Source organism: Chiroxiphia lanceolata, chromosome 3, assembly GCF_009829145.1.
Source record: "Chiroxiphia lanceolata isolate bChiLan1 chromosome 3, bChiLan1.pri, whole genome shotgun sequence".
Lineage (NCBI taxonomy): Eukaryota > Metazoa > Chordata > Aves > Passeriformes > Pipridae > Chiroxiphia > Chiroxiphia lanceolata.
In genome coordinates this window covers 9,658,335-9,684,461 of record NC_045639.1, presented here as the reverse complement: position 1 = coordinate 9,684,461, position 26,127 = coordinate 9,658,335, and the positions used below count along the sequence as shown (strand labels likewise).

Below are 26,127 nucleotides of genomic sequence, written 5' to 3'. Positions count from 1 at the left end.
TACTTTGGCTCAAGCAGGTAGGGAGCAGGTTTTACCTGGCACCAGAGTCTGCATAGGAACCAAGTGTTTCCTTGGTGCAGTAGATTTCGATTCACACTTTAGGTTTGGTTATGGAAATTTATCTTCCTCCTCAGCTTAGCCTGGGTATGTGACAGAACCTAGGGGAATAAGATATCGCCCCTGCATAGGGTAAAAATAATGTAAACAAAGTCAGTATTAATGCCCCGGGCACAAATCATCCTACCACAGGGGAAAGGGAGGGAAGCATAGCAGGAGATTTACCTGACTCATGAGCTCTCCAGTGACCTGGAACTCAGGAAGAATCATACAGAAACCTGAAAATGGGTCAGTTTAGTAGGGAGGATTGTAACAAAGCAGCGTGGGAGTGTTGGGTCAGAATCAGTCTGAGCATGAATTGGACAAGAATAAGATGGGAAGGAGATATTCCGGACATTGATGCCTTAGAAATGCAGAGAGAGAAGGGGAAGGTAGCTGAACAACAGATTCTACCGAGAAGCAGTGGATGTTTGTGTTGATGAGGCCTGCAGGTGTAGGAGAAAGATGATGGAATCTGTCTGTCCCCAGACCCAGAAGGCATACTGAAATCTAGCCTCACGTTATGAGGGGAATGCATGAGGGACTCTTAGCAGTCCCTCTGGAAGGTTTCATAGGCAATAGGTGACGTGCAGGCAAGCTCAGAAGCTGCCTTCAAAAGCAGCTCAGCTAGATTAGGTCTGTTTTTGTACCTAAATGAGCCTAGAATAAATCAACACATTATTTGTAAGTACCTCAAAGATAACAAGGAGATGAATAACAGCCAGCATATATTTGTCAAGAACAAGTCTTATCAAGCCAACCTAATTTCCTTTTATGCTAGTCTTTTGGGTAAGGGAGAAGCAGTGTCATCATATCACTGAGCTTCAGAAGGGCTTGTAATATTGCCTAGTTCAGTACTGTCATAAGGAAGACCTGGCTAAATGGGCCACTGGGGTGATGGGATCTAAACTGTCTGGAAAGAGAAATGTGTCATTGGATAGGGGTGAAAAGGTGTTCAGTAGGTTTGTGTCCTGAAACAGAGCTTTTTGGGCATGGGAAAGAGAAGATTGGTGTTTTAACTTGCAGATAGAAAGCGTAGAGAGGTTGGAAGTGTTTATGAAAGGTCAGATGGGGATTTACAGAGATGGGTCGTGAATTAGTTTGAAGAGAAGACACTGTAAAGTGTTTGTGCAAGAATAGTCATATGCAGAAATTCAAGTGGGAGGGGAACAACCAAGTTGAGGGGGTGCCGTTGTGACCTGGCAGCCAAATCTGAGCTCACAACATCATGCTCTTGCAATGAATAAGACAGATGTCATCTTGAAGATATTCAAGCGGGGGGTAGCCATCCTTGTGCTCTCTGCTCAGCTGTGTCCAGCTCTGAGCAATCTGAACACTGAAGAGGTTAAGAGTCCAATGGAAAGCACAGAAGATGACTGGTGATCTGAGAAACATGACCCAAGGTGAGAAACTACAACAACTGGTGCTGTTTAATTTAGAGAGAGGTATAGGGAAGATATAAGCCTTGAGCTTGCTAAAGGGCAATAAGACATTCTCTGTGTCTTCAGGGTCTTAAGGAAGCAGCAGAAGCAATTCAGATTAGTCAGCAGGAAAATTTCCTCATAGTACAGGAGGGTCCACTCAGAAGGAGCTTGTGGGAGTGGGTGACCTCTGTTGACAGCAGGGAACAGCTTAGAAGACATTGCCCAAAATGATACCAGATGTAATGTCTCTTTCAGGACACGTTGGGTCAGATGAGGTCTTGGCAGCTCTTCCTCTCCTGTTGTTATGTGCTAGCGAAGCAAAAGTGTCCATCATGAGAGTTGCACTTCAGTCAGGTGGCACCCGTCCTGCATGGTCTTCTGCCACAAACATGTGATGGGATGGCATGCAAAGCAACCTACAAATGGAGCAGAAAGACCTTCACAGGTTCCCTGTGGCCACTCACTCTGGGCTCTTTGCTCACGAGGGATATCTGGGATAGGGCCACTGCTTGCCTGCTGTCCGTGTCCTTTGCTAATAATTAGATGCAAACCAAGCTTCCCTGCAGGAGAGCCCTGTCCCCCTGGGGGAAGAAGCAAGGCTGCACAGATTAAGGAAGCTAATTAGAGGGGAAGAGAACATTGGTACCAAAGCCCCAACAGTAAACTTTGAAATCTAGATAAGGGAGCAGTATTTAATTATATACAATTAAAACACCGTATCTCAGCCCCTTGAGAACTGGCAGTCTTGGAAAGCCCTCACAAAGGTGCTAACGAACAGATCTGAAGGCAGCAGTGGGCTAGGAGCTGTGCTTACCAAACTTTACCTGCGAAACACATCTCAAGAGCAGAGCTAGGAAAATTCCCTTGGACCGCTGTCTCCTTATTCCTGTGTGACGTCCTCCCTCTCCCAGAGCAAGTAATGGGAACCCAAATCTTGGGAACTGAAAGGGAGATTGCTCTGCTCTTACATGTAGCTGAGCAAGACCATTGCAGACACTCATGCAAGGAGAGGCTATCCTAACAACATTGGGAAAGTTGGAGAGGGTTGTAAATACTTAGTCTGAGAAAGATAAACAATCTTTGTGCCCTTTTCTCCCAACACACAGGGGAAAAACCTCCTGCCCCTGTGCCTGCCAGCTAGGAGTGTCCTGGTATCTCCACGGAGGACCATGCCAGTGTTCCCCTATGCTCCACAAATCCTGCAAAGTTATCTTGGTTTTTTTTCCTTCAAGATCCCTCTAGGCTTTAAAGCAGCTACTTCCCCTCCCAGTTCCTTTGCTGCTTCACGTACATAGTCCCTGACTTCTGATCCTTTCACCTGTCCTCTTCAATCCAGGAGGGCCATTTGGTTTCCCTGTAAAGTGCCTGCCTTATGTTTTAACATTCCCTATTGCACTGTTGCGGCTGAGATAGCAAGCTTTGTGGACTGCAGCAGTAGCTTTTATCCCATAGCTGCTGCTGGGTGTTAATGCAGAACATCCAAAGGCTTGGATGGATTCATATAATTTGGCAGAGTAGAACTGCAGAACCAGCCTGAAGTTTTCCAAAATTCCTCTTCCTCAGCAACTTCAAACCCTTAAGGAAGGCTTTTAGTTCAGCCTTGGGTGCCAAAGGAAGTGGTCGCTGTTTTAATTTGTAAATATAAAGTGCCAGAGGGCTTCTACCCTCTGAAGGCAGTAACTTCAAAAAGCACAAGTGAAATGCTAGGACTCCTTTTCCTGCATCCTTATCTCCTGTCCTTGTTCCCGAACACACCTAGCGCAAGGTGCAAGCTGCAGGTTGTACCAGGGTGGGGGAAATGGGCTGGAACCTCAGGCAAGGGGCCATAAACTGGTGCCGACCTGTTGCCTGACAAAGGGCACTGGGACCTTCAGTGCTGGCCAGGGGGTTGCCAGTCACCCAGAGAGTCTGAGGGAACCCATATAAACAGTGAGAAGACCCAAGACCAAATATCACCATTGGACCAAGAGGCACGTGTAAGGGGTATAAAGAGCATGAGAGGAAGAGGCACGCAGACTGTAAGGGTACAAAAGCCAAGGGATTCCTTCATTGACCCTGGAGGCACCAGCTCAAGCTGTTATGGTGTCCCTGCACCACGATTAAATTACTTGATCCAGACGTCCAGGACTCTGCTACAGGAAACCTGGGGTCGACCCCATGAGGGAATCTTGTCTGACAGTGAGTGTGGTGTGTGGTGGGAGCCAAGCAGGGCACCTGTGGGTTCACTGAAGCTGCCCACTGCAAAGGTGCTTCAGTCCCAACAGTTTAAATCTTGGGTGGTGCATGTGTGACTCCCAGAGTGGCTCCGGAATGGTCAGACAGGAATGTTTCCTTAACAGTCTTTTGCCTGCTCTTTGCCCCCACATTCTGTTTGGCACAGAACCTTTCTCCTTTCAATGCACAGAGCCCATGAGTCACATCTGTGATGTTGTCACAAACAGCTTCCCTGGTGATACAGCTGCTTAAAATGTTACAAGACCTGAAAGTGATGCCAGTGCCATTGAGGTTAATTTTATTTGTCTGAGCCTTTCTGGTGATGTTTTCCTCTGCTGTGCCAAGAGCTAAAACCTTAGGGTGTGCTTCACTCATTGTGTTTTGGGTGAAAATTAAATTTCTTGTTGAATCCCAGAGCTCCAAGAGCTAGGGTTTTAAGAAAAATTCTGACTACTATTTGGTGTGCCCTGTCTGGTCCTTGGTGTGCCACAGAAGAATTTGCCATGCTTTGGGGGAAGAATTGTTGTCTGTTGCCACTCCTGCAGAGCTGGAAGGCTTAAGGCCAGAGGAGCTGGAAGGCTTAAGTTGCTTCTCAATTCATGTATTCCTACATTAGTATGAATGAGCATGTTGGTCTCTTGCAAATATACAAACAGATTTCTACAAAACACTTGCTAATGAACCAAAACAGCAGTTTGTCCTTCCAGTGATTTGTGGGGAGTCAGTAAAAGACTCAACCTGGGGAGCTCATTACACTGCTGAAGTAGTGCATTTTTAGGGGAGATGCTGGGAAGCTATTAGCTGCCAGCTGTGAGGCAGGACAAGAGGCTTGGTAGTGCCAGGAGGAAATCTCTGAGAGATGATGTCTCTTGCCTCTGTGGGCACAAGCACAGGGGCAAGACAGACAGGCTGTGGTTGTGGGGCACAGGAAGTGCTGATTTCCACCCCCAATCACTGTAATCTCATGGCCAGGTGTGCTGATATTGTGCTGGGGTGTTAGGTTTCTGGTGTGAAATGGAGGAGAGCAGAGCCCAGTATCAGTGAGAAGGGAGAGCCACAGCAGCCTACTTGAATGCTTAGCCACACGCATTGTATAAACCAGAGATGACCTGGAAAATACAGTCAGACTCTCAGGGTTTAAAAAACAGGCACTTAATCCTATACATCAAAGGGAGCGTGGCGCTCTTCAGCCACTGCTCTGCTTCACGGAGGCACAGTTCATTTGTCACCTGCAGCTATTGCACAGCTCAGCTACAAAGCTAAACCACCCCATTGCCCTTTCCTCTTGGTGTGAGTAGATGGGCTTACTCACACAGCAACTGCAGCCATTTCCAAAAGGGATGCATATACCTCAAGGTGCCCATATACATAAGGGCTGCATATGCCTATGCCTCAGCAATTAGAGTAGGTGGAAAACCAACTAGGGAAATGCATGTATGGGGATGAGGTAAAAGGTGATGAATGCATGATGAAAATTGGGAAAGAAGGAGCAGGAGGGAAAAATGAAAGAGGGGCCAAAATCACAATGGTTCATATGAATGGTTCCTCTCTGCTGATGATGAGCACTTCCAGAGCTGCAAAGTGCTTAGGGTCCTCTTCAGAGGGCCCCTGTCCCACCAAACCTTAGAGCAAAGTTGTACTGTTCACATTTGCAACAGGTAGTTTCAAAAAGGTAGTTCGAAAAAGCTCTTTGGCTCTTGCTGCAGAATGAGTTTGACATTCATATCTTAAATGCATTGAGCTGATATTGCACAAGTTTCAGCTTCAGTGTGTTTGCAGGGAGAACCCTGGCTTGGCTCTAGGCAGCAAAGGTTAAAAGCAATGAGGAAAAGAGAATAATTCTGGCCTTGCCAAGAAAAATCACTTGCATGGTAAAAGGAGAACTAAATTGATCTGAATTTTCCTGCTGTTTGTCAGCATTTCGGTAGTCACACTCTGTGTGGATGGATACATGCATGTGAGAGAGGGAAAGAAAAAAAGATAACATGAGAAGTTCCATACTTAATATTGTGTTAACCCACTCCCTCTCAGCTAGAGTAGAGGTTTAAAGTTCCTCTGCTGTACATGAAGGGAAATGTACTGATCTGTGAACATTATTTAATTAGGGAAGAAAGCTTTACCTTTCAGGAAAACTGCAACTGAATAAACCAGTTTGGAAGCCTCTAAGAAATTAATTGAAGTTCAGGGTTGCAGGGAGGAGACTGGAAACTTAAGCAGGGGATGCATTTCAGACCAAGTGTTTTGAAAACTCCTGCTAACAGCAACTGTGACAGAAGGTGAAGCAACAACACTTCAGCACCTCAATTTCTCTGTAAAAGCCTATACATTGAAAAGGTATATATCATCAGGCAACTCATGCAACAGCTCTTTGCAAGTAGGAATTTGCTTCTAGCACCCTAGTTATGTGATGGAAAATCCTGCAAAGGAGCAGATGGGAGTTGCAAAGCCACGTGCCATTTTTGGACCCAGAGCTCAGCATGGTGGTGATCTCCACCAACACCCATGGGGAGTAGTGCCTGCCCTGCAGCCTTTGCTGGGTACAGGGCGCTTTGATTTGTGGCATAAGTTTTATTCACTTACTTCTTTTTGAGATTAGACACATGGGCTAATTAGAGGAGAACGAGTGAGCTCAGCTAACTCATTTGAACGCGGGTAGCTTTAGGCTTGCATTTGGGTCATTAAAAATGAAATAAAATGATGTTCTCTTTGCACCAGTTATTGTGAGCATGGGCCTTGATTTGGCAGCAGTTATCTCCCCAACACCACTGCACTAATGACTTCTAACACAGAAGGAGCAGTGTGTCATTAACACAAAGGGGTGGTGGGAATCTACTGTAGGCAAAGGAGAGTCTGAGACAGACTATGTCACTCCTGTAACAAACCCAGGATTAACTGGCTGAGTTTAAACCCTTGGGAGGGGTAGAAGGCACAACATTTGCTGACCCATAAGGGGAAGCCCTTCCCTCATGGACATCCTCCCAAGGGTGGGGGCATGCTGCAGTGTGAGCAAAGTGGGTCTGAAGACATGCCAGGACAAGGATTGCTCTCTCCTGCTCCTGCCTCCATTTCTTCATCAGTCCCATTACACAGCACGTCAGGCAGCTCTGGCAATTGCAAATGAGGAGAACCAGCGTAGGGATTTCTCTACAGGTTTGGTAAAGAGAGGCAAAATCCAAGAAAGTAAAACCCTCCCAGGAAATCTCAGCTTGGGTCTCCTGAGGACCTCCTCTGCCTACTGGTGTGTCCAGGACTCCTGGGTGACCTTGACATTTGAACAACGTTTTCTCCTTTGTTCTGTGGGATGTCTCTGCTGGCTGCAGGTAGATTTTATTAGAGATGGAGGCCACCAATTTAGAACACAAATGATCGGCTGTAGAGAAAGGCTTCATCTCAAATTAGTCTAAACCACAGGTACAACATAGCTACATAAGTCAAAGCTGCTAGGGATGGCCTGTAAAGATGATTTGGCTTACCTTCCAGTGGGACAGAGGGTGTTGGTTGTCGTTCCTACAACAGCTGGAACTTGGAAAATGTTTGATTGAGGATTTTCCCCCACAAGTACCTTTTTGCATTTTCTGCTCTCAGTGAAAGTGAGGAAAACTGGAAACTCCACAGAAGCATACCTACTTTTCATTAAAAAAGCTGGAAGAGAAGAAACCACATAGATTTGGAGGGATTGTTGGCTTGTGTTTTACAGAAGACACCTGGTACAAAATAGAATGTCAGTCTTGCCTACTTCAGTTCCTGATGACAGAGATTGACATTGCAATGCTAATACTGAGTGACCTGCAGAGATTTACTGTGCTGGGAGGGCCCTGGGCCATGATCTTGCTGTGGGGGTACAGTCACATTGCTGGAGGTTACGTTGTAAGGGAGGTGGATGTTTGCTTGCATACTGTGATAGTGGAAATGGCTCACATCTCTTGAGCTGCAGAACAAAATTACCTTCAATTTCTTCCTCACTCTCTCTGTGCCTTGTAGCAGTGTTCTCCAAAGGTGGTTGCAATGCAGGCATAAATAAAATTCAGCATGCACTGAGACTACACATACCTGGAGCCATAACAGAAACCTTAATGAGTTAAATCAGAACTTTTATTACCTAATTTCTCATTGTCAACCAATTTCTTGCACCTCTGTAGATAATTAATGTGGAGAATAGTTTTTGCCTTCTGGAAACTGGCTGCCTCTTGAAATTCTCCCATCAGAGATGATTTTCTTCAGGCTTGTACTTCTTTCTTCTTATTATCTTGTTAATGGGACTGACTCCGCCAAGTGGAGAAAGGAAAATGTATTGGCAGGAAGGAGAGGCTGATTTGCCTTTGCCTTGTCAATGTGGGCACTGAGGCCTGGGGAGCAGCTCCTGCCAGGTGAAGGGAGAATAATTCCTCTTTCTACCGGAAGCACTGCAAGGGTGGCTGCAGCCTGGTAGAGGGAAGCCAGCTGAGCCACAACTGGGGCTGAAAATGCCTTGAAGCAGGAGGGCTAATCATCTGGCCACTGCTCCTATTGGTAGGCTCTACAGCTGCTCTTTCAGCAAGGGAGCTCTTTTCAGATCTCAGAAGTACCAGCTGCAGGGGCAGTGCATTTTTGAAGTCTAGAGAAGTATAAAAGACTACAGATAAACTTGAAGAGTTTTCCCAAGTAGCTAAACCCCTGGGTTATATATGTTGAAACTGTTGAGAGAGGATCCAGCAAATATTTGTAACAGATTTCTACCAAGGATGCTGCGTATTCACATGAAAGAGTGGGTACAGCTCTTGCCTCTTCATGCACCTGGGAAGTGCTGAATGAGCCTGCACGCAAATATCACTGCGCTCTTTTGGGGGTTGGTCCTTTTCCTTTCCAACCTTGTGGCTGGGCATATCTAGCAGATGTGCCTTCCTTTTCAGATATGTCCTTCCACATTTCCTGTGCAGTGTTTGGAGCACCATGTGTTTGGCAGTGGCACGCAGGCAGGGAGCAATGTGCACTGGTAGTCAGAGGTAGCCAGGCTTCCAAGGCATGTGGAATGAGGGTTGGCAGCAAAGCAGCTCTCACATAAGGAAGCTGGGAAGGGTCACCAGGCATCAAGGTCTCTCCTTACTACACCTGATCCTCCTCTGGGGTTGGAAAACCCCTTCTTCCCACAGAGACCACTTGTCAGGTGTCCCTGTTTCCACCTCAGCCTTCCCTCTGTCACATCATTTCAGTTTCCTGTGCTCATCTTCTGAGTGTCACAGACTCAGGGGAAGGAGGCTTGTACCCTGCCTCAAACCCAGTGGGCCTGAGTCATCCTGCCCCAAAATGTGCTGTGAGCACCTACACAAGTCTAATGTTGCTCCTGGTTTGGCCTTGCAGGCTCCCTGTAAGAGAGAATTGATGTCCATCAGGCTTAGTTCTCAGATGTCAAAAATTAATAAATGAGCTGTGTTTTACTGGGATATAAATCATACCCCGGGCTGCACTGGGATGTGTGATGGTGCACGTGCATACAGCCTGGTGCTGCCTGCAGGATGAGCTCCTACTGTGAACACACCGACACTGGTTAGATAAGCCAAATAATGCAGCCTGCATAATAATAACAACAACTACCACGCATAGTAATTACCAGCAAAAGCTACTGGGGGGGGTTCTATCTCAAACAGCAGTTCTCAAGCCTGCATCTCCTTGCTTACCATCACTGCAAAGAGGTTTGCTGTGTCCGATGGTTGTTTCCACCCTGGAAACTCACCATTTGTTGTGGTATAGCTAGCTGGCATTACTGCTGCTTGGGTGCTGACTGAGACCAAAATTTGGTTGGTTGGTGGTTTCATGACCATGCCCTGCTGAGATACAGCATGAGTTACAGAAAGGGAAGCAAAAGAGGGTTTGTATTGAAATAGAAATGGTTCTCATGGTTTTGACACCCCATATGCCAGGGACATATGCAGAAATGAATTTGCTGCTGTTTGCCTAATAACAATAAGCGGGTTGGGACAGCATGTAAGATCTCACAAAAGGAAATTTGACTTTTCTGTCATAGTCTCTGTTTTTTAATTGAGATGTTCACTGCTGTTTTCTTGAAACTCAGTTGCAAATAATGGGAAGGCATTCAACTGCAATGAAAAGGAAAGGCTGCCCGAGAGGCATGTGCCTGTCAGACTGCTCTATGAGATGTCCTGTGCAGAGGCTGATGTCTTGATGAGGACCAAGTATTGTGAGCTCCAGTTCAAGGCTTATACATGTTGGCAAACTACTTGACTGTTTTGCAATTAACATTATGGGTGACCTGTTAAAAGCCTATATGCAGCAGACTGAGAGCAGGAATGCCAGCTCTTTGCTTTTGAGCATGACACCATCTCTATGCTGAACAGCGATGTCTTGATGAGAGAAAGTATTTAATATCACAGGGCCAAAGCTGTTGATTCTTCAGGGGCCACGAACCTGTTCTTCCTCCCTGTAAGAAAAGTCTGCAATGCTGTTTTTCAAGCCTGTCTGTTTTTGAGCATACATCATACAACCATAGGATCATAGAATGGTTTGGGTTCCAATACCCTTACCATGGACAGGGATTGCCTTCCACTAGACCAGGTTGCTCAGAACCCCATCCAGTCTGGCCTTGAACACTTTCAGAGATGGGGCATCCAAAACCTCTCTATGTGACTTGTTTCAGTGCCTCACCACCCTTACAGCAAAGAATTTCTTTCTAATATTTGTCTTCCTCCTTCAGCTCAAAGCTATTACATCCCTACTCCCTGTCTCACCTGAGAGGTAACATCGCTACCCTGCCAACCACGCAGCAAAGCCAGAAACAGAGACTCTTCCAGCATTACAGTAAACCTGAAAGCCGTGAGGTAGGCAACAGTTTGTAGGCTGAAGGGGAAGGGAGGACAGAGCTGACATCTGTGGTGTTAGGTTAGCAAGTGCTCAGCTAAAAGCAGAGGAGGGAAACAGGAAAACGCCGCTATCCCAGCCAGGCTCCAGTTTGTGAAGAAGGACCTTGTGCTAGGCCATGTGCCTCATGCTGGGGAGGAAGCACCTCTATGAGTAAAGCTCTGCAGTTCATTCATTTCCTGCTGCTGCAGGAGGACACATGGGAGGGGTCTCAAAAACAAAAAGAAATTTAGAACTCCTTTACAAAAGATAAGTCATAGTCACTGGTAGAGTCTGAAGCAACATGTTTCAATGCCTTTTGATTTTCTAAGTCCATTTTCATGCAGGAGTTGTTTCTGCTCTCATTTTTGCAAGCCTGAATACCAGAAAACACCATTCCCCTGTTCACCAGTGAGTGTCTTGTAAAATGCCCTGCCTCGGCTTGGCAGTGCTTTACTGTGGGAGTGCAGTGGGTCACCCCATGACTTTGCAGTAGTTAATAGTGCTTTATAACTCCCAACTGCTGTCACAGGCACATGAGGCTGGAGGATGTCTCTGTGCATTTACAGAATGCTGCGCCCTGTTGTACACGTGGCTGTGAGTGTGACATGCTGAGACATCCCTGGGAGAGCAGAGCTGTTAATGCTACAGCGTGACAATCATACTTCAAAGCTAATTGATGATACGGGCTTGCTAATTTTACAGAGGTTAATGGATCTTCTTGGAGCTGTGTGTATGAGGATTGCTAGGGACTTAGCATCTTTTTCTCCCCCGTGGAGTTCTTTGACCATATATAGCCAAGGTATCAACTTACAGGCCTGGGATTTCAGCTTTCTGTTTAGATTTCAGATGAAAGGCTGCAGTTGGAAATTACTGTTATAAATATTTCCTGCTATCTGGTAGCAAGGCTGACTTCAGTCCCTTCTAAGGAATTCACCATAATTATCCTTTACAACAGCTGCAATGAAAACTCTGTTCCTGGCAAAGGCCGGTGAATGGAGCATGTCCTCCAGCTGCTCCAGTGGGATGGAGGTGCACCACGCATGGGAGAGCTCACCAGGGTGTCCTGGGTGAGGGCAGAGCCCTGCTGTGACCCTGGCTGTGGTGTTACCGGCCTCGGCACCCAGTGCTGCAGCTCTGTTGGTTTGCTGTGGGACCGCTGCTAGGGCAACACAAATGTGTGATGTCGCGCGCTCCAGCAACTCTTACAAGCCTAAGAAAGCGCACACAAAGCCCGTTGGTGATGTTTTTAGGCTGTCTGCAAGCACAGAAAGAGGGGAAACTGTTGCCTTTGCAGTCTCAAACCTGCCTGGTCGCTTTCTCCTTCCTGCCAGGGCTCTGCTGGCCGTAGGTTGGCCAAGGGGCTGGTGGAGCGGTCAGGGCTAGGTCAGTTTGCAGAAGCTGGGATTTGAAATGCGGATGAATCTCCTTTGCCCCGTCCTGAGGCTTGCAAAGGAGATGAAAGTGGTCGGTGGAAAGGGCAGCCTGCAGGTAACTTCTGCTGCAGCCACATAGGGCATGGCAGGTGGGATTGGACAATCTCCACATTGTGGGAGCCAAGGGATTCACCTGGGCCCTGCTCTCTGTTGGCCACCAGCAACGAGTTCCCTGAGTCAGGGAAGGAAGGGGAGTAAGTGCCATCCAGTTCACCATCCAGCTGTCCTTATTTCATGAAAGAATGTCTCCCCTTGAGTGCAGCCAATGTAGGGCACAGGCTGGACATTCCTGGAGGAAACTTTCTGTGGTTTCCTTTCCTAGGGAAAAGCAATGAGTGCAGTGGGCATTTGGGGCCATCATCACTCATTTGGAGAAGCCCTGGGACAGAAGCCTGGGTAAGTGCTTTCAGTCTCATGGCTGACTGACCGGTTTTTTGTTCCAGTGCTCAGAGTAATAGAAAGGAGAAGGGTGTCACCCTGCCCAGGACTCTTCCTTTTTCATTTTCCCCTTTATCTCTCTCTCTTATCTACCTTTTAAAATCTCTTCATGCATCAAAACCCCACATCGAACCAGCCAGAGCTGCCACAACTTGCAAAAAGGCTAAAAAAAAAAAAAGTGCAGCAAGATCAGTTAGAAATCCTGACTCCCAGGGCCTCTGAAAATTTGGGCCACAGAAATGCTGCACAGTTGTGCAATTTAGTGCCTCTGAAGAAGAATAAATTTGCTTTAAAAAAAAATCCATCAGCATATTGCATATATTTATAGTTAGCTGCAAGCCTTTCCAGTGAGAACTTTTAGAATTTATTTTAAATTAAAGTGACTAGCATGACATACCAGTACTTAGCCTTTTAACAAAACATTTTAGTCATATAAATACAGTTGCTATTATTAAACTCTGGAGAAAGCTAGCAAGCTGCTCCAAATAACATCCCTCTGGTTTGCCTGTCCGACCTCTTCTGTTCATAGCCAGAACCAAGATATTTCAACACCTGGTTGGACATCAGGGGTTCGTTTTATTTTCTGCTTCCTTGATGGCTTTTGAAGCTTGTTTCAAACTTTTGATTCCACTTTCGCTTCTTCTTTCTCTCCTCCTTTCCATTATATTACTTCTTATAACTTTTTCCTTTTCCTTCAGGCTTTTTTATCATTTTCCTCCCCCTCCCTCATTATCCAGGGAAGCCCAATTCCCAATGGTACTTTCTGGCCTTCTTTCTGAAAGCATCCAGAAACCTGTTTGCTGAATCAGTTGCTGGGACTGACTTTAAGGACAGAACAAGTTGCCCTCTGTTAGCAGAGAGTAGGGGTATTTCTGTGCATTGAAAACATGCCTGTAGGTGAGATTTTAGGAAATCTCTGTCTGTTTATCCTGTCTATATTTACATCTTTCAGAAGTGCCAAGCAAGACCAAATTTTGATGTTCCAGAGTAAATAACACTAAACACGTTGCTGACTGAGTGGCAGACAGATTTTGACTTGTGATCAGCACAATGCAGGGAGAGCCTCTTTTTGGGGACCTCCCCATCAAGGAGCTGTCTATAAGGTAAAAAAACAAGTAACCAAGGACTGGGTTTATTCTGATCTCTTCCACATTAGTCTTTACCCAGTTCGTTTCCTAACAAAAGCTGAGCAGCTTTTCCTTATTACAGCTTTTAAGCCTATGTGGCTGCTAAGAGAGGGAGGATGCAATAAATCATCCAGTCAATTAACAAGGGGCTTTCTCCTTATTTGTAACATCCTTTCAAAGCAAATGAGTATGACTGCTAATGAAAGGAAGCATATGCAGTAGTTTAAAAATAGGTGTCTGAGGTCAGTGAGGAAAATCTTTGCCCTGCTGTGTGTAGCTGGACCTGGCATCCAGCATTTCCAGTTTGCCTGATACTGTGAATGGGAACCCCTGTGCAAAGGGGCTGCTGCCCCTAAGTGTCCCTCTCAGCTCCTGTTCTTCAGCACAGGCATCATGTAGAGGAAACCAGCCTGCTACTGCTTGTGTTCCCACTGGTACACTGCTTGTGTACTAGCCCAGCAGTGGCCCTTTGGCATTTACCCAGCCCTGCCTGGCTCTCCTTGATCTGAAATCATCCTGCCTCTGCTGGGAACCCCCCTGCTTGCCAGTCCTCTTGGTGCATGCAGAGTCCTTTTTACATGGTGTGTTACCAGCTGTCCTGGTGCAGATAACCACACAGCAGATTCCCAAGAGCACCCATATCAAAGGGGTTACCCCCCTTTGTCTCTGCTGTCCTTCACCTCCTCTGCAGCTGTGCCTCTAGCTGTCATCATGCTTTTGTACTGTCCTCCCACAACCTTTGGGGCACTCTCCCTCCTGTGCATTACTTCTCCATTTGCTCACTCCCAGCATCCAGAGTAGCTTATTGCTTCAGTATTTCCACATCCAGTGGAATGCCAGCACCATAAATCTTGCCTTTGCAGGTGAGGAATAGAGGCACAGGGGTCTGGGACCAGCCTGCAGGAACCTAGTTGCATGTATCATTGCTGCAACTCCCCTGCCAGCCAGTGGGCTTCGGGGGTGAGCTTTCTGAAATTCAGCAACCCACAGGTGGGATTTGAATCTGCTGGGAGGAGAAAACGAGCAGCTGTGCCCTAACCCTTGCTGGCTTCAGTCGACAACTGTCTCCTGAGGGAAATCAACAGACCTTCACAGGGTTTCTGATATGTTTTAGGGTTTTCTGGACTGAAAGGCTGGGTTCAGCTCTACACACTGCATTTCAAACCTGGAATAGAACCTCATAGGTTTGGGGCATAGTGTTTTTTTTAAATGATTCCTTGAGATCTGTCATATTGCTTGGCACCTCCCTTCCTGACAGTCTGTGTGCATTATGAGGGAAAGCCAGGGCAGCCGCTCATGACTTGGAGGTCCTGAGCCATGTACCCGGGAGACACAGGGCTCTCCAAAAACCTATGAGCATTGATTTGATGGTCCAAACAAGGGCACATCTGTATCAGGCTGGATGGACAGGATACTGGACAGCAGAAACAGAGGGTATCACTGTTCAAAACAGTGTGGGTCCGTGGTGTTCCCCTGCAAAGCCAGGATTTTCTGTCTATGATACGTAGTGGAAGTAGGAAAGTTTAAGATTTTAGTGTTTATCTTTCTCTCCAGCATGGGACATTGAGAGGTATCAGGAGCATTCTCTGAACATAATTTCTGTTTGCTTTGTCCTTATTCCAGGTTTTCTTTCCTTTTTTTTATCTCTCTTAATTCTGACAGTTTAAAGGACTCTAAGTATTGTGCTTCGGAATGAAAAGTAAACAAACTTAGTTATGCTCTGAAAATAGCAGACACTTTGCAGTGATTCCCTGTGTCCCTGTCTGAACTGGTCACTTTGGCCCATCTCAGCTGTCCCGCCCTGAGCTGCTGCTTTTTCCCAGCTCAGGAGCACTCACACGTTCACATTCATATGCTTCCCTTCTCACCACAAAAAATGGGGCCTGGCAATGCTACTGCCAACATGACTAGGGCAGTAATCCTTAATAACCAGTAACCAGGAAAAAGACAAACACTCAAGCAAGTATGAGGTAAAAAAAATCATTTAGTTCCTGTAACAATTACTTTATTGTTGGGGTTTTTTTAGCCTGGAGGTTTTCTAGCCCTGTTTTTCTGGTGGTTCAAGAGATAAAAAAAGCCATATCTGTAGTTTCAGTAATCGCCCAAATAATTGCATTGGTTGTAAACTGCGTGGTAATGAGCATGTGTACAACTGTGATGCAGAAAGCAGAGCTAAATCTGGCTGAGAGTGCCAAGCAATATGCACTGCAGAAGTAATGATTATTAATAGTATGTGTTGACTTAAGCTGATAATGCCCCAGAGCTTTCATTCTCTGTATCTCACCAGCAGGAGACGGACACTTGGTGCGGAAGACAAATACCTTGTAACTAGGAAACTGCCAGTGCCTGTACTTCCTGGGGGCAGCATGTCCTTAGAGACAGCATCTCACCAGGATGGAGCCTTTGGGGTATATTTTGAGCATAGGAAAACCAAAATATCAGAGCAGGGCATGGTGGCCTGTGTCCTTACAATTATCTTTGCACAAAAAATTCTGAAACTGTGTTTGGGTGTGACAAAAGGAGACACAAAGCACGGCACAGGTTTGTCTCTGGGTAGGACTCTTGTCTGAGTTAATTATTCCCATAACTAGAGATAATAAAGGCTGAGCCCTATTTTTGGAAACAAATGCAAGGTGAGCTAGTGAAATATTAAATAGGAAAAGTTATTATCTGAAGGGTAGAGCTCATTGAAGAGGGTGAAAAGAAATTTAAGTGGAAAAAATACAAAACCTCACAGTGTTGAAATAAGAAAATGTTAGAGTAATCCATTAAAAATCCCCAAACCAACCCAAAACATAGTATCTTCACTTTATCTTTGCTTTCTGGTTCTTATTCAATCTTTCCAAACAGGACCACAGGGACTGTCAAGTCCCTGGGAGGGGTGGGGAAGAAATTCTTTACTTACTTTCTTTAAACTGCTCTCTTTTTCTACCCTCCATCTTTTCCAGAATTCCTTGGGTTTATGAAAAGAAATCTCTGATACAGCAAAAGTAAAAGTAAAACCATGACTGTGGTAACTTGTAGCATTTCAGAATTTAGAAAGCTGTTTAGCAAAGAGAAATAAGGGAGCAGTCTTTCTTCCTCTGCATTTTTTGACAGTTTTGAAAAATTAATGAAAAGCTGGAAGGAAAGTAAAAGAAATTGGTAGGAATCAGCACCACTGAGGATGTAAAGTAATGGCAGGGAAATAGATATTTCAATAACAACAACAACAACAATAATAATAGAGATATAATAAGAACACTGAAAATAATGCTGTAAAAATTAGTCTGGAGAAATGTGGTATTCAAACAATTTGCTTAGAGGATAGAGAGGGCTTGACATTTTCAGAAAATAATTACAAGATAAGTTTTGGGTTGTGAAAAAACTTTTAACAAGATATTTTTGGGCAGGTCTGATATTACACATTATTCCTCTACAGAGAATTGTGGACATTTGGATGACAGAAGAAAATTTTCCTTAAGCCAGAACTGCAAGTGGCCTCTACTCAAATGTAGGGATCTATGCTGCCTTGTTTAAAGATCTGAGATCCCTTATATTCAAAAGGAAAACTGGGAAAGATTCCAACCATAAGGGCAATTAGTACCTCAGGTATGAAATTTAGGGCCAGAGTTGTCACAAAGAAAGGTATTTCTCATTGCAGGGCACTATCGTACCATGTGAGCTGGAATTACAGTTGGTAAAACAAACAGCTAAAATGTGATCTATGGTATTTAGAAAACTGGTCTTATTGCACAAAGTGGTGATTTTAAGGGATGGTGCCAAACACCAGGGTGCAACTTAACATCATCAGAGCTCAGGAAATACCACCTGCAACTCAGGGGCATTGGCATCTTGTTTAGTCAAAGCTTTCATAAGGATTTTTCTATCCATCTTGGCCTGGATAAGGCCTCTGAGAGGCACTTTTGGCAGTGGAGAACCGTCTCTTATGAGCTTTCACCTCTTCTCCGAGAGTGGGGTAACTGAACCAATGGTGTCCATGGCATGGCAGCAGGTCATGTAGGTGGCCTTCTGCCTCATGCTGCCCCATCTCCACATCACAGCAATGCCTGCAGGGACACTGGTTATGCTGGAGAGAGCAGCCTTGTCTTCCTCACTTGGAGTTGAGAGAAATGTCCTCGCTGACATTTTTTTTATGGATGGGAAGCCATCAGGGAATCACATTTGCACTCTCCTTCCAGGCTGAGTTCAGAGCACACAGATGTGCTGACGCAGAGTGATATACAAGAGATAAATGTGACCTTTACCTTCCTCCTGACTCGTCCATCTTATCTACTACTACAGGAACTGGTTTCATTGCAGGACTGGGGCGAACAGGGACCTTGGCAGCTGAGCTCTCTCAAATCTGATCTGTAAGAGGTGGAGGATACAACCACAGACACAGTACAACTACCTCTTCCCTTCTGGGTATTTAACAAGACGTGACTAAAAACCTGGGAATGGAGCACTAAATAACTAAGAACTGTAGTAGTAATGGTGGGAGGAATAGATATTTTTGTTACTTACACTTGTGAACAAGTTTCTAGGATCACAATACATGCACCCATAGAACTAAAGGATCATTTGGGGAGCTAGGGAACAAGTGCACTCTTTTAAGAATTATCATATTTAAGGATAGGTGATTGGTCAGGCATCCATGGACTTCTGTCCTGACAGGCCTTAGGAAGTGGTATCATTGGTTTTCTCAAGTTGAAAACAACCAAAATTGCTTTTGTTGCAGGGTAAGTGGTTTGGATCTCATTTTCCCACTGCATATTGTACTTTGTAAACTAAAAAAGACATGAGAAATAGAAGTGACTGATTTTTCCATTCCTTAAGCTGCCTCCATGTGGGTTGATTGCTCAGGGGATTTCAAGGCAGACTGAAACACAGACAAATGCCGGCTTCATGTACGCTCTTAAATATTGCTGTGTTTTGAATTTTATTAGAAACTTGGCAGGCTTTTCCTTGAGCTCTAACTGCCTTTTCTGCCTTCACTTTATCAGCTGCCATAATTTTAGATGCACAACCACAGTGTGCAACCATATAGCCCAGCACGCATGAGCAAGGGAAGCACTCTAAAAACATGTCTGGTTAAAGTACTTGTCAGATTAGTAGCTGTCAGCCAGGGTAAATTAGACCCAAAATGGTACACGCACAAGTAAGGAAATCCATTCTTCAGCATGTCTTGTGCTATCAGTCCTGCTGCGCTTGGACAGGAAGCTTAACCTAGGAAAAAGTAAGGATCTTCTCTCAGTCGTATTCCCAGAGTTCTGCCCAAAGACACCTTGGATATATAATATACTCGAGGGCACATATATTCAAAGGAGAGGATGTGATAAACTCGCACATCTGTCGGAAGGTAAACACAGGCTCATGATCTTTCTGAGCTGACTGCAGCTCTAAATCTGCCGATGAGGCAGACATAATTCCTTGTGCGAGGCAATGAAGACAGATGTACAAATCCTAATGGGAAGTAGGTATTTTTCCATTGCTCCAAAGAAGCCTTGTGAACTCAGTGCCCTTTTTTTGGTTTTGCTGCAGTATATCCTGTTTAGGGTCCAAAATACAGAATAGCAGATACTCCTGAATCTGGCTGATTAGGTCTCACAAATCATTGGGAATGTGGATGACATGAGCAAGGTGGGGAGAAGAGATGGATGCAAAACTTTTGGAAGCAGTTCAACTGTGGAAGCAGCACCTGTCCTCAACACTTCAATGACCTAAAGGCAGGAGAGAATAAAAGCTGATTGATAACTGATGATGATGCTATTAATGTGACAAGATTGTTTCTTGAGCATGGCTCATGTTTGGGAGACATTGGCAGCTTGCCACCTGCAAGGGATATATTTGTGGTCTCCATCAATGCAAGAGGAAGAAACTCCCTGTTTGCTTTTTGCTTCCCACACAAAGAGATCCTATGCTGGCTGGTGTGAAGATTCTCCACTTGTGAGGAACCGAGATGCGCCTCTCTGCAACAACTTGATTTTCTATGGGAAAGACAGCTCTACTTACCATAAATTCTGGTGCTGCAAAATATTCTCGCCTTGGTTTTCCTCCAGCACAGAGAAAGCCTTAGTACCTGCTGAGTAGGATTCGAGGAAATGCTGAAGACCGGACTGTGACTGGTGGGAGATGTTCTACTGGAATCCCATGTCCTGTTCTGAAGTAGTCCTGCAAACTGGAAGGAGTGCCAGTTATGGACTGTAGCAAAAGCTCGTTTATTCTGCAGTATTGAATTGGGGGTCTTAAGTGGATTAAAAAGCTGTGCTACATCAACCCTCAGCTCTCAAGTGACCAGCCATGGAACTCATCTGCGTCAGGAGAACAGGCAATCCTGCTGACTCCAGGTCCATGCTGGCATTAGCCTCTCAGTCAGGGCAAAGCCTTAGAGGAAGATAGTGTGGATTTGACGCTGGTTGGGCAGTTTCAGTGTCAGGCTGAGGCCTCTTCTGTAGCCTGGCAGCCCTCAGTCCCATACCTGAAGCAGCAAGTCAGAGGCGCCCACCTGTATCGTCTTGTCCCCTGATCCTGATGGCAGGACATTTGGAGAGAGCAGAAACCTGTTTACCTGCTGTTTTCTTTCCCTGTGGATGCCAGTGCAAATGGCATGGCCTCAGGTACAGTTGTGGAGGCACAGTTGTTCTTTAGGGCACTACAACACAGACCTGCCTTGGGGAAAGCAAGGGCTTTGCCTTGTGTGGCTACCATCATCACTCTCTGAAGCAGTGGTTTCACCACACCCACAGAGAAACACCGGGGAAATTACCCAGGCTTCCAGGCAGTCTATCAAAATGCCCATGTCACCCAGTCTCAAGATGGAGCAATAACAAAGTGGGGAAAGGTAATCTGTACCCAGAGCAGTTTTAATAAGTTAAATTGAAAATAAATCACTGCAGATGTGGTGGCTCTCACCTATGCTCATCCCCTTATTCTACTTTCCTTTCCATTTGCTAATTCCTCTGCCAAAACACACTATTATCCTGGTTTACTCACTGTCCATCGGCAGGGCTGCGTTGCATTGAGTCAGTGGAAGCTGCCTGATACACTAAAGCAGCTCAGAGTTCAACGTGATGGAAGAAGCAGCAGGCAAAATACTGTAACTCATCAGACAATGTAAGATACCCAGCTGAGGGAAGCTGGAATAGTCTCTAATTCTGCCTTGGAGAAGAGCTACACTAGAACAAACCAACCATCTTAGTCTGGGAGAATAAATTAGGAAACCAGGAGAACTGGAAAGCCTGACATTTTTGATGTTGCAGAACGAGGTGTACCTGACTGAGCAAACAGGAGAGCCCACAGCACTTTGGCATATTTGTGTGCCCCTGCCTCCCTATGACCACCTGGAAACTGAAAGCCCACTGTCACGATGCCAAAAGGGGATCTTTATGGGCTGCTCCCCCCCCCATCATTCCAAAGAAGTTAAAGCAAGGTCTGAGAAAGCATCTGGGTGCTGGAGACCTCAGGAGAAGTGGCTCAGAATAGAAACACTTTGCCTCACCACAGCCCTCTTGGAAGCCATCTTTCAGCTGGGAAGGGTTTGCTTCCCTCTCCTTACTGACAAACCCTGGCTGTAGAGCAGAAGAAACCAGGGTTTGCACACTTCCCTGGGCAGTTTTCGAGTTCTTGCATGAAGGGCAGCTGTTTGTGCCTTGTTTTTTGCCATCAGGGATGTGGGTCTTTGTTTTGAAGCAGATAGACAAGGGCAGCAAAGTGCAGATGTTTCATGGTCACGAATTTGGAGGGAAGACTGGACTGTGCTGTTATTTTGCCATGCTTTGGGAAGCCAGACTGCTCCCTAGGTATGGCTTGGTGTGCTGCTGATCTAGCATCCAGCCAGCCTTGCTTGCACTGCTGTGCTTGGTAATGTCAGCTATGGCGCAAGAGCTGCCGAGTCCACTCTCACACCCCACACTCCAGCAGGGCCAGACAGCCAGTGGCTGCAGAGACTCTCACCTGCAACCAGCTAGAACCAATAGCAGCAAGGAGTTTTTAAAAAACTATCATTAACAATTTGATTGCTTTAAGTTATTTTTTAATAAACAAGATCCCAGGCATTTCTGTCGTCTTTCACAACAAACCCTCCTCCTCTAATAAGCAGATGATTCTCAGGATGCCTGTTATATGGCTGTTTGTGGCATGGTTAAGGCTAACCCCTTAAGGGTTAAAATCAGCTCTGGGTAATGCTGAAACCTACAAAGAGGTGCTGGAACAGCGGGGCTGCCTGGAAATGTCATAGAATGGAGTTCCACTTTGAGGCTGCTGGTGAAATCTGCAGCCAAAAGCCTGCCTGCTGCTGTCAAGCAGGAGCCAGATGAGCTTGTGGGGGCTGAAGGATGTTGTCTATGCTGCATCAGTCAGCAGAGAGCTATGTGAGAGAGGGATGAGTTTCAGGAAAAGGCTCTTGCCATGGTGAGGCAGGACCCACCACCCCCATGTCCGAGGCATATCAGCAATGCCAGAGTCCAGCCAGGGGTTTTCTCAGGCAGTAGCACAGTGGACTGAAATGCAAGGCAGTGATCCAATGCAATTTGAAGATGTTATTTCCTACTGTCTTCCATTTGACATGAACCCGTCTCTCCTGGCAAGAGCCCAGAAGTGCACTGTCGCTTAGAATCACAGAATCATAGAATCTGTGAATCACAGAAAACAGTTGGAAAAGATTGGAAAAGACCTCCAACCTTTGACCAAATACTACCATGTCAACTAAACCATAGCACAAAGTGCTACGTTCAGTTGTTTCTTGAACACTTCCAGCAGTGGTGACTTCACCACTTCCCTGGGCAGCCTGTTCCAATGCCTGACAACCCTTTCAGTGAAGAAATTCTACCTGCTGTCCAACCTGAACATCTTGTGGCCATTTCCTCTTGTCCTGTCACTAGTTACCTGGGAGAAGAGGCCAACCTCTCCTTTGTAACAACCTCCTTTCAGATAGTTTTATAGAGCAATAAGGTCTCCCCTGAGCCTGCTTTTGTCCAGGCTAAACAATCACCATTCCCTCAGCTAATCCTCATAGGACTTGTGCTTCAGCCCCTTGATCAGCTTCGTTGCCTTTCTCTGGACTCACTCCAGCACGTCAATGCTTTCTTGCCGTGAGAAGCCCAGAACTTGATACAGGACTTGAGGTGCAGGCTCAGCAGTGCTGAGTCCAGAGGGATAATCACTTCTCTAGTCCTGCTGGCCACACTATTTTTGATACATGCCATTGGCCTTCTTGGCCACCTGGGCACACACCAGCTCAAGTTCAGCCAGCTGTCAACCAGCACCCCCAGGTCTGTTTCCTGTGGGCCACTTCCCAGCCACTCTTCCTGCAGCCTGTAGCACTGCATGGGGTTATTAAACCTCTGACTCGGCCCATTGATCCAGCCTGTCCATATTCCTCTGCAGAGCCTTCCTACTCTCCAGCAGAAGCTCAATAACAGCAAGCAAGACTCACCTTGTGGCTCACACTTAGCTGCCGCCCCACCCCAAGGCTTCTCTGCCCAGCAGCTTGGCTCACTGACAGAGGCCATGCTTGGGGATGAGAGCTGTTCACCCACCTGTCATACGAGAGGGAAACGAAGGTCATCTGGGGACCCTGATGCAGCACAGCTTGGGCTTTACTAGAGTGTGAACCGCAAAGCCAGCACCCTCCAGGAATGCTCTAACTCCCCTGGTAAGATTGACATACCTGTATGTTTTGCTGCAAATGCAATTAATTAATTAATTAATATTACTTTGATGACCAACATTTCAGGGTGGTTACACTCCAAATGCTTGGTGTATCTGTGTGACTCTGAAACCACAGATACCATTTCCACTAGGAGTTCATCTTCTCCCTCAGTTGTCTCAGCCAGGTACTATGTTCAGAGTGCAGGATTCTGCTTCTCCCCAGGCAGGACCTTCGCAACACGCTGTCTCTATGCAAGCAGAGAAATATTAGAGCTGAGGTCCCAAAGGCCTGTCAGTCCTGGATGAATGTTCACTATCACTCTGGCTCTATGCGTGCTCTGCAAAGAGCCAACTGCCTTTTGGCCACATCGGCCTTGCTGTGCATTTCCAGATGAACCTGCAAGGAAGCACATGCCTGGGATGTAATGTGTCCTGCACACCTGTGCTGCATGTGCAGCAAAAGTTTCCTTGTTGCAGGTGGATGCAAAGATGCTGACTCAAATCCCTCAGGAGAATAAGGCAAGTTCTTTGTTGGCTTGTCCACGTCTCTGCATTATTCAAGCAATTCAAAGTAGAGAGTAGGTTACTCAGAGACCTTTCATGAGAAGCCAGAATGAAGACAGCCTGGCGAAAAATTCAGGGAGATTAGGAAAGCTGAAGCAGTAGGATTCCCCTGGGCAGATAGCCAGGGAGGCTCTGTTGAGGAAGCAGAATTGATATGCTGGAGATGATGGTGGGATAAGGTCAGAGAAGTGGGTGCTTGTAGCTTCTGCACCTGACAGTATGCAAGTTCACTATGGGTTCCCCTTGCAGATATTTTGTTCCCTGAATTTCAGCAGTATTGCACAGGGCAGAAATCAGTGCAGCTTTTTAAAATGTAAGTCAGTGCCTCCAGCCAAATCTGGTTTTGAATTTGGGAGCAGCTATCCACCAGCACAGCCCACTTCTTGAACTCTTCAGAGTTATTTGTGTCCATTTAGTGCTTTGCACATCTGTGCATATCAAGTGCTCCCCAATTATAGAAATTTGGCGTACAGAATCATCTCTTTTGGGACTAAGTGAAAAATTTGCCTTGTGTTGCCTGGTTTTGGCAGCTATTCTCACCCTTTCATCCGAAGCCCTTGAGATGTGAGAAGCAGGGATGGTTCCTTGCACACTGCAGATGGGCTGCTGCATGACAGAAATGAAATGATTGTCTTATGTGTAATCCAGAGGCTCAGCTGAGTTACTCATCAAGCCCTTTATAAACCACTTTGTAGACTGCCACTGCTACTTATTACTTATGATATCTTACATTGTCTGATGAGTTACAGTATTTTGCCTGCTGCTTCTTCCATCACGTTGAACTCTGAGCTGCTTTAGTGTATCAGGCAGCTTCCACTGACTCAATGCAACGCAGCCCTGCCGATGAACAGTGAGTGGTTTTGAAGTGCACTCTGCAAACAACTGGGTATCTGGAAGCTAAAGGGTGTGGGCTTCCATCATGTGTACTTAGAAATATTCATCATGGTGGGATTTAGGTAAGGAAATTTCTCCAACTCTGTCTGTGTTTTGGGGCTAAGCACACGTGCGTTAGTCATGAGGAGGCTCATTCTCTGACTGATCTGCAGAGTGTTTGGGTTCAATAGGATTTTACATGCATTTTCTGGAGCTCTGAGTTTCATTTTCTCATCAACAAACACAAGTCTGTGTAGGGATGAAAGGCACTGAAGTGCTGGAGAAGATTCTGGTGGAAACTATGTGGGAGAAGCACTGATATGAAAGTGTCTAACTTTGGTTTATCATTGTGTGGTGATGGTGGGGATAAAAGGATCAGCTGAAAGTCTCATACACTGTGTGCTGCTGGCTGTTGCTGCTAACTTTTTCTCTTCTAAGAAAAAAATACTCTTTGCAAGGTGGAAATATCATAGCTGCTCTCTTTGAAAAGTCATGACTCCTGAACAGCTGCCATGTCTGGGAGGCAGGCAGTGAGGTACTCTGAATGCATCAACACGAAACCCCCTTGAAGCCATTATGATCATTTATGTCACAGCCATGTCAGTGGCAATGGTGGGAGACAAGCCTTGCTGGTGACATAATCCAGGAACCCACTCTTTGCTTCAGAAGATGATTCCTGCTATCAATATCTCCAAGATAAAACAGTCAGGACTTTCAAAAGATATGGGGAGGGGATAGCCTGCCTGCCTGGCCCTGAGCCTCAGGCATGGGAGGGCTGGATTTGGCTCAACCTGAACAGTCAGCAATCCCAGGAGAAAGCTGCCACAGGAGGCAGGGTCTGTCTGTGCTCCCAGCAGCAGCACAAGGATGGCAGGCAAACATTAGTAATTGGAGCTGACCCTTAGGTTTACTGTAGACTGCTACAAATTTAGCCAGAGTCTGAAATATTGACCAGTTAAGAGAAGTACGATTTTTTCTTTCAAAGAAGCACTGCCTGGGGTTGGGTCTAAGGCTTTGGCAGTTACCTTTAGCTTTAACTCTCTTGTATTTGATTGGCAACACAGCTCTGTTTTGTAACCATGTGAAATGAGAAGGATTTCCAAAGAGATTTGGAAGTTTTCCCCACTATCTCTAGGAAGAATCCCTCCCTGCAGCCTCACAGTCCCATTCCCCCGCATTTATGTCCAGAGTCCTGGAGAAGCTCCCCCTGTGCTCACACTCTGGGTTGGTGAATTCCCTATCCAGCCTCTCTCTTCCCTTTGTTGATGCACAGCATTGCCCTGTTTTGAAATTGTTTATTTTTCCCCTTTCTACCTTCAAACCTTGTCAGAAATCAAAAAAGACCAAGGACAGGACATTTTCCCCATGGTGTAGCTCAGGAGGCAAGGTGCAGAGAGCCACCACACCGTAAGCAGAGCTGGTTGGCAGAAGGCTGGGGGAAGAGTCCCAGCCACAACTGGCCCAAGGCGACCTTGGCCAGCCTGGCTGCGGCCC

The 26,127-nt window shown here is 46.0% G+C and overlaps 1 protein-coding gene and 1 long non-coding RNA gene across 3 annotated transcripts in view; one reads left to right on the top strand and one right to left on the bottom strand.

The window, feature by feature from the left end:
• The window catches only part of SLC8A1 (solute carrier family 8 member A1), a 124,718-nt gene that overhangs the window by 20,749 nt on the left and 77,842 nt on the right, over positions 1–26,127 (top strand). The window lies entirely within an intron of this gene.
• On the bottom strand, positions 1,501–3,808 carry LOC116784214. Its single transcript, XR_004355996.1, has 2 exons — positions 3,575–3,808; positions 1,501–1,936 (listed from the first exon to the last, which is right to left on the bottom strand). It is a non-coding gene; the product is annotated as an uncharacterized LOC116784214 (long non-coding RNA).